Source organism: Tigriopus californicus, chromosome 11 (genome assembly GCF_007210705.1).
Source record: "Tigriopus californicus strain San Diego chromosome 11, Tcal_SD_v2.1, whole genome shotgun sequence".
NCBI lineage: Eukaryota > Metazoa > Arthropoda > Copepoda > Harpacticoida > Harpacticidae > Tigriopus > Tigriopus californicus.
The window spans coordinates 432008-439994 of record NC_081450.1 but is presented as its reverse complement, the minus strand read 5'-3'; the positions used below and the strand labels follow the sequence as shown (position 1 = coordinate 439994).

Sequence of the window (7987 nt, the reverse complement as noted above, 5' to 3'; positions counted from 1 at the left end):
CAGGGAACGATCATTTCCGCTGAAACAGCTCTGTTATCTGCACATCTGCTTTGGGTTTTTACATGTACTATAGGAGTTTGCCAAAGCAGTATTCACCTTGCATGGGTTCAAACAAATGGATACATCCAACTCAATATTCATCTCCGGATCCTTGATGGTTTCGGAGCAGTCGCCCAATGATTTCATGTATCAGACTGTATCCCTCCAGTGAGTCAAGCCATTCACCACCGACCTCATAGACACTGCAGACGGTTTGAAATGAGGCTGATAAGACATCAAGTCAAAAGGTCTTTCCAACCCACCTCACAAAAACTAACCGTTCCGTGTTGGGAAGACCTAGGGCTATGCCTTATTTTATCATTCTTTTCATTTCATTTTGTCCCCAGATATCCCTTCGAGTCCTTGAATAAACAACAACAAACAACAACAACAACATGGGACCCCAAATATCTGATGATGCAACAATGGCTGAGACCTGGGCACACGCCCAAGCAGCGTGATCAACTCCAAAGTTACGAACCATCATTGGTTATAGGTGTCCCATTAGATGCTGTAAACTTGGTGGATTAGGACTGCAACCCACGTCGGATGGGACCAGACATCTGGGAATAATAGCGTGTCTGGGCCCGTATCGGTATTTTTTGTATCAATCAGATCTGATGAAATGACCTTGATCACGATGATGTGGCGTTACGTTTCGAAATCGAGTTTGGCCCACTCACTTTCCCCAAAAGTGTTTCGCCCTTATGCGAAAGAACCCTTTCTTTTGGCACTGGATATCGATCTTTTGATCCCATATCGTACGATCTGCCACGACCTTGACCTCTAACAACACAAACGTGCAAGATGACCTGGATTTCTACATTCGTGGGACGTATTTCCAGAACAGGACACTGATGATGAGGATGTCCCAGGCGTCCACACCCCTTACATTCGAGAGCTGCAGTTGCTACATATGATGTTGTGGTATGGCCAGGTCCCTTTTACTCTGCTGGAAATAAAAAAAAAAGCTCAATCATAAGTCGTTCTCTCACGATGAGTTTTTCAGGCTCTGCTTCATCTTCAATTTGACGCAACTGGTGATAAAAATCCGTCAAAGTTTATGAAGGTTTCTTTTACATTGCTTCCACAGACGTCTACCAATGATGGACAATTTCCAGAAAACGTTGATCCACGAGCTCAATACCATCCCAATGGAGTAATGAGACTGAGTCGGCCTTCGTCTCTTCGTACCCTTTAGGTAAGCGCCGTACACCGAGCACGTTTTAGATCTCATTGACGAGTGACACGCGGGAGGGGTGAAATAAAGACACTTCTCTTCGTTACACCCTGTTTTGATTTTTTTCTAGCCCATGTTGGCTAACTTTAGGCGCCATTTGAGGTGGATGTCTGAACAACGGCTCTTCAGCTTTTTGTGCGTTTGTTTTCGATGTGCAGCGCAAATTCGATTTTCTCTCAGTAGTTGATGAGATGCCGAAACGTCATGTGACCCTAACGCTTCCCAGTCTTGTTTTTGTTGCATTTTTGTGTTTTGAAAGCTTTGGAAGTTTGGAAAACCAGTACGTCAAAAGACTTTGCACAGTTATATTAAGGTTTCGTGTGAAGAAAAACGCAGGCACTTTTTATAACACCAATCGTAGAAAATGTCGACATCTGTGATCATCCTTGTGCTCCAAATATGTATAAATACGATAGGAACTTTTGGTATTTCCATCATATCATCATGGATTTTAGTTGGGGTGAGTTGTATCGATACTACATTACATTTACATTTCTCTTTTAGCTTTTTCCAATATTAACAGAAAGTAATCAATGCACTCGACAAAAAAGCTTTGCGAGTATATCAAGGAGAAATTCGAGAAGGTTACACTAATTGGTTTTCCTCGCATATACTCGCGTTCAGGTCTTTCGCAAATCCGACCCGTCAAACTTCTGCAAATTCTGCTCGACCGACAATGAAACAACATTTGTTTGTTCGTTCGGAGTCAGATGAGAGTTCTCTCGCTCGGCCTGCCCATCTGATGATGGGTGTCCCAATTAAGGGATATTCCCGCACCATTTTCGCCAACCAAACGTGCAAACATTAATCGCGGGAATGGTCACAGAATTGCCCAGCTAAGCTGTTCAAGGCAGCAACTTATGCAGTAATTGAAATACGTCAAAGAAGCTTGGACTCGGTTAGCCTGGGTTCGAAACTAGGAATTCTTATTTAGAAAGCGCCATGCTCTAGCAATACGGTCCCGCAGCTAGCCTTATGAAAACAGCATACTTCATCGGAGTCTAGGCTAATCAGTAAGCCGTATGGTTCACTGGATGATTGTGGACAGGGAAAGTAAAACAAATGAAAGTTCCTTTAAAGTTTTATAATCGCAGTCATATTTTTCACATTATCGATTTGGGGAAACATTTTGAATGACAGAGAATCGAGAATTTTGGATCAAAACCTCTATTAGTCTGACTTAATTGAAAGTGTTGAGTTAAAGCCTACACATTAGTGCTGAGGTGAGGTCTTTGGTTTTCTGACTTTTGCCCAGTCCGGACTTGAGCCTTTTACTGGGCTCAGGCAGGGACGGCTACCCCTAACGTCAAAACTTCTTTTCTGCACAACAAGGGAAGGCCGACTTCTGTCAACACTTTGTGCGTAAAGTTATCAACTTGCATACGGCAACTTGTTCTAAGCATTCCATGATAACAGTTGCCAATTAGTGATATTTAAGATGACTATCTGACACAGAAGTTTAATGCCTTATAAAGTAATAATTTCAGCGATCAGTTATCAAAAAAACAATCTTTTCTGGTGATATCCCTATATTTCACCCACATCTGGCAGTGTTGACATATTGAAGTCTTTCATTTTTCCGTGCATTCGAGTACAATAATAGATAGCTTTGGTACTATGCAAAAGCAATTTCAGACTTACAGGCGGAAATTACGATTGACGCAATTTCAAAGGAATAGTTCAATTCTCACTTTGATGTTCTTTCACATGTCTTTTCACTTTTGTGTTTGCAACTTATTCTGCAATCTACCCTCCAAGGACACAATCATAGAAAAGCACAGTTAGAGCTCCGTGGATTGGATTCTGGCAGGCCTGGATAGCGATTATGTCCTTGCCATTCCATTGGGAACATTGGTTACTGGCCCATTCAAAGTCCTTTATGTTAGATAGTTCAAGCCATATGAAGCTAGTATTGTACTCTATTTAGTAAACCTGGATTGTCCGAGATTAGGCAAGCAACCCGAATGGTTTTCAAGAGTTGAACTTGACACACCAGTTGGTGGATTCTGGGATAGTGGGAGCCATCACCTCGACCACCCTGACAACACCCCGTTTAGGGATTAGTCATCAATTTGAAGCTAAGCAGCCCAAATAAACCGAGCAAAGTTCATCATTTGTAAAAATAAGTCAACTTTGGTCCCTAGTTATCTGTTTTGGAGGCCTCCATACTTAAGATCCGGAGAAAATGACATCAACAAAGTGGTATTAAACCAAGCAGGTCTATCTCGGTGAGGATAAGACTGTTTGATGTCTCGAAACATGTCACTTTTTTACGTGATATCACTTTTGAAAAGAGTATTCTGTCTTGCGTTAGCCTAGCTGTCTCTGGCTCACGTAAAGACGAAAAAACTCACCTTGTTTACGCCTTGTTTTTACTGAGCCAAACAATGGCAAATGAACTTCATTAAGGGCTGCTCTCTTACGGAGGTCAACTCATGATGAAATGAAGTCCGTTTTCTGACAAAATGTAATGAAAAAAAGGAACATTTGGTTTTACGACAAGTTCGGAATAGAGTTTCCTAAGATACTCGGGTTCGGTCAATTTCTCTAAAATTCAGTAAAAGACTCAAGTGCACTTGGAATCGAGTCAAGCTCGCCCAAGCGCTACTTACAGGACTGTTCGTGATCAAAACGAGAATGGCCTTTACAACAGACAGACCAATGGCCTTTGGCTCACATCCAAAAAACAAAAGACCTCATTTGCATTCGTGTTACATTTTTGTCGTTTTGAGTTTTAGCAATTTATGGTCACCCTGTCATGTTATTTGTCAATCACGAAACCGTCATTTCACACATCGCACCAGAAAACCGCGAAAGCGGAAAAATGTCTGCTCCCATGAATTTGTTGTCGGCCCTGCCAAAGGGCTCACAAAGACCGCCAGGAGATCATCGGCCATAGTCCATGATTCTTTTGGACTTCAATCAATCTTCTGATAAGCCAAATTTACAAGATTGTTGCCCAAGTTTCGTGCTGGAGGGATGATGGCAAAGACAACCGTGGTGGATTCCCGCGACCGTATTCGGGCCTTTCATCGCCGCCGTCAAGGCCCAGCATTGAGTCCGACGCCGCCAAAACTGTTCGAAGGCTGGCAGATGAGTTTGGTGTTTCCAAATGAAACAATACTAGCGACCCTTACTAGTGATTTAGGGTCTCGTAAAGAAGACTGCCAGTGGTACCAGAATGTTGACCGATGTTCATAAAGTGGAAGGGTGAGAGTGGCGAGCCTTTATCACAAGATGGATTTTGAGCTTGGAGCGGCCTTTTTTGAACAACATTGTCACTCACGGACGAGACTTGGTCATTTCTCAAACCCTGAGACCAAACAGATGTCAAGGCAAATTAGTTGAAAAGGACCGCAAGGCCCGCCCAAGAAATTCAAAGTGGGATTTCAGCCAAAAAAGAGTGATGGCTGTGGCCTTTTTCGATATCCAAGGCCTTATATACACCACCTTGTCCCAATGGTACATACCATCAACAGCGATAATTTCTGCCTATCTTGACCAGCTTATTTGCGGAATTTCGGCAGATAAGGCCGGAAAAATTCCCTCTCAAGCTGGCGGTTACATATGGACAATGCAAGGCCACACACCTCCAAATTCACGAAGACTTTTTGATCCGCAAAGGCACTGTCACAACTTGATCATCCGCCTATATTCTCCTGACTTCGGCTCCAGTCGACGTTCTTCCTCTCTTCCCCTCATCAAAAGCAAGTTGGCCGGAGAATCCGATGGGACTGTGGTAGGAGGTCCGCAAAAAGTGGGATGGGGTGGTCAGAGGTATCCCAAAACGGCCTTTAGAGCGGCCTTCAAGAGCTGGCTGGATCGGTTTTCTAAGTGTCAGCGACTGAATGGAGACTATGTTGAGAAATAACCTCTTAAAAGCATTAAAATTCATGGCGTGGTTTAAGAGTTGTTGGATCATTCTCATATTGATCCGAACACCCCTCGTATATATTGTTTGTTTCTTTGCTTGGTGGAGAAGTCAGACAGCGCTCACTGCGCGGACTCCATTTGAAGAATGGGTATCGCAATTGAGGGACGTTCACAGTCAACATTAATTGCTACCTCGCCTTTTGGAATGCGAAGGATCGTCAATTTAAGCTCTTAAATCATCAGCTTATGCTACATTGAACGGAAATAAATATTAATATCGGCATCCAAAAAATAAAAACTTCTCCTAGTTCCCTTCCTAACTCCAAAAATCTGAACCCAACCAAAAAACTCTATTTGCATTCATCGCGCAAAACATCTAATATCAATTACATCCTGACAATATTTCATTAAAGGTTCATCGAACTTACTTTTTTTGCACGCACTTTTTAGGTAAGAACGTTTTGATTGCGAAAGTTAGCACTATGGTGTTGCTTGGTTTTACTTCTGAGTCAACCCGAAATATCTACAGCCGCAAGAACGCCGCTCAACCACAAAAAAAATCAACTCATACGACCCTGCAGCGAGAATACAAAAAGAATCCAACCCCTTTATGCGATGAAGAATCAATCACATCTGCTCAAAGAAAAAAGATTACAACTGGTTTGTTCCAATTGGACTGTTTTGCTACCCTAAGGAATGTTCCCAGATGGATGTGATTCTCCCTGTCCACTGGTTTTGCCGAAAGATCGATAAATATTGCCCCGGCACACAACCCGCCGTTGAGGGCAAAGTGCCCGGGAGGACCCGATTCTTGTCTGAGCCGGCATTGAAGCTCTCCTCGGGATGTCCAAACACTGCACCCTAGTTGTGCTTGCCGGACGAAAAGATTTGCCCCGGGCGTGAGCGACTGTCTGAGAATCCCGTGTTTGAGCAAACCCACTTTTCACCCATTGACCACAGAGCTGCCCCGGACAAATACTCATGATGTCCTCGGTGTGCCCCCTCTCCGTAAACCTGAGCCATCTCAAATGATCCAAGAAGGTCACAATCTCCTGGCCAAGCGGTTCTATGTAGACTCCAAGGGCTGCAATTTGAAGGTGATGCAGGTGCAAGGCTCCCATTGCTACTCAACGAAATGCCCCATGGCTAGTCCCGTCGACTGCACTCATATCTATGAGTCACAATTCCCCACGATTTACGAACCAGCCACTGGATGTCCTAAGCCTACGCTGGTGCTGCACCTATAACACTCAATGAGCTGCCCTGAACGCGGAATATCGAAGCCGGAGACGGTGCTCTGCACACTATCATGAAAAGAAACCTGGAATGCGATATCACCACTCAGCAACAATGCCCAAAAGAGCGACCCTCTATTATAATAACGGGATATTCCCAGGAATCAACGGTGAAAGACTTGTTTGATTCCAGATGCCAATCTGCACTCCGCCCCGGTATCTTGCATGCCCAATTACAAGCCAGACGCTGTGTCCGTTCATGTGCATGTGTGTAAAGTGCATCTGGCATTCGCCGAGAATGGAGGAGGTGGAACTCATGACATTGAAGAGATGCGACGGTATGTGGAGTGAGTGGAGCCGTGGATGGTCAGAGACGAGCATGGATGTGCACGCGAGAAAGAGGCTTCCGATGCGACGAGACAAATTTATCTCTGTCTGTTTGGTGCCAAGTTTGATCCAATCTGAATTTATTTAGGTCAGAAAATGTACGTTCCCTTGACCTAAAAAAATCTAGCTTGGATCAAACTTGGCAGTACTGGTTTGAAAGTTTGAGGCGCAGGCAGATTGATCACATCAGTAGTTAAGTTCTCCCTCCACAAAATGACTAAAACCAGGGCGCCGCTCTCCATTTTTCCTTAATTATTTTTTTTGAAATTCACATGGCCAGTTAAAACAATGACCTGTGATGAGGCTCTTGGGCAAATTGATCTACAGATAACCCTAAACTAGACGCTTTACAAATTGGAGTATCTGTGAGAACATTTAGAAGGTCATGGACATTGCACAAAATGAATTAGACCATGGAAGACAGCCCGTGAAATTCAGGGCTTTGAGGATGTCAAAAAAGGCAAAGGCAGAGAAGCCAACGTTTATAACGAAAAGAAGGCAGTCAACCAGAAGTTGAATTCTAAGACAAATAACATTGTTAAGTTGAGAAGGCCTATCAATGATTTACAAATTTAGAGGATTGTTTTCTTTATTGTGATAATCTAATTCAGGCTCAACTAGCCTAAACTTACTTCCAAACAAAGGTAAAATGCACTCTTTTTTTTAAAAGCGCGTAGGCAAAGTATTTTAAAAATTGTTCAAATGGACCAATCGCAGTTCCTTGGAACTTTTTTCATCCAATGAAGGTTCATCATTAATGTGTTTGGGCTAAAACTTATTTGAATCGGTGCAATTTGGATGCACAGTAGTTTCTAATTTCTTTGGGGGAAAATAGCAAGTGGTACACAAACAGAATTGAGTAACACACTCATATAGCCACAGGAATAGGTATTCATGGCTTATTAAAAAAATAGCATAGTACAGAACAAAAAGTAATGGTCACATCAAAAGTTTTATGTTGGTCCATGGACAACGATACACTGGACATGTTTGACGCCGCCAAATATATACTGATGTGATCAATCTGCCTGCGCCTCAAACTTTCAAACCAGTACTGCCAAGTTTGATCCAAGCTAGATTTTTTTAGGTCAAGGGAACGTACATTTTCTGACCTAAATAAATCCAGATTGGATCAAACTTGGCAGTACTGGTTTGAAAGTTTGAAGCTCAGGCAGATTGATCACATCAGTACAAATATACTCCAATAGCATAA

At 42.9% G+C, this 7987-nt stretch overlaps 1 protein-coding gene across 1 annotated transcript in view; it reads left to right on the top strand.

Annotated features, from left to right (window-relative positions):
* Window positions 1-1631: 1631 nt before the first annotated feature.
* The window catches only part of LOC131890608 (zonadhesin-like), a 15828-nt gene continuing 9472 nt past the window's right edge, over window positions 1632-7987 (top strand). The window contains exon 1 of the mRNA XM_059239988.1: window positions 1632-1739. The gene's annotated coding sequence lies outside the window, so the exon portion shown is untranslated. The remainder of the gene's footprint in view (window positions 1740-7987) is intronic.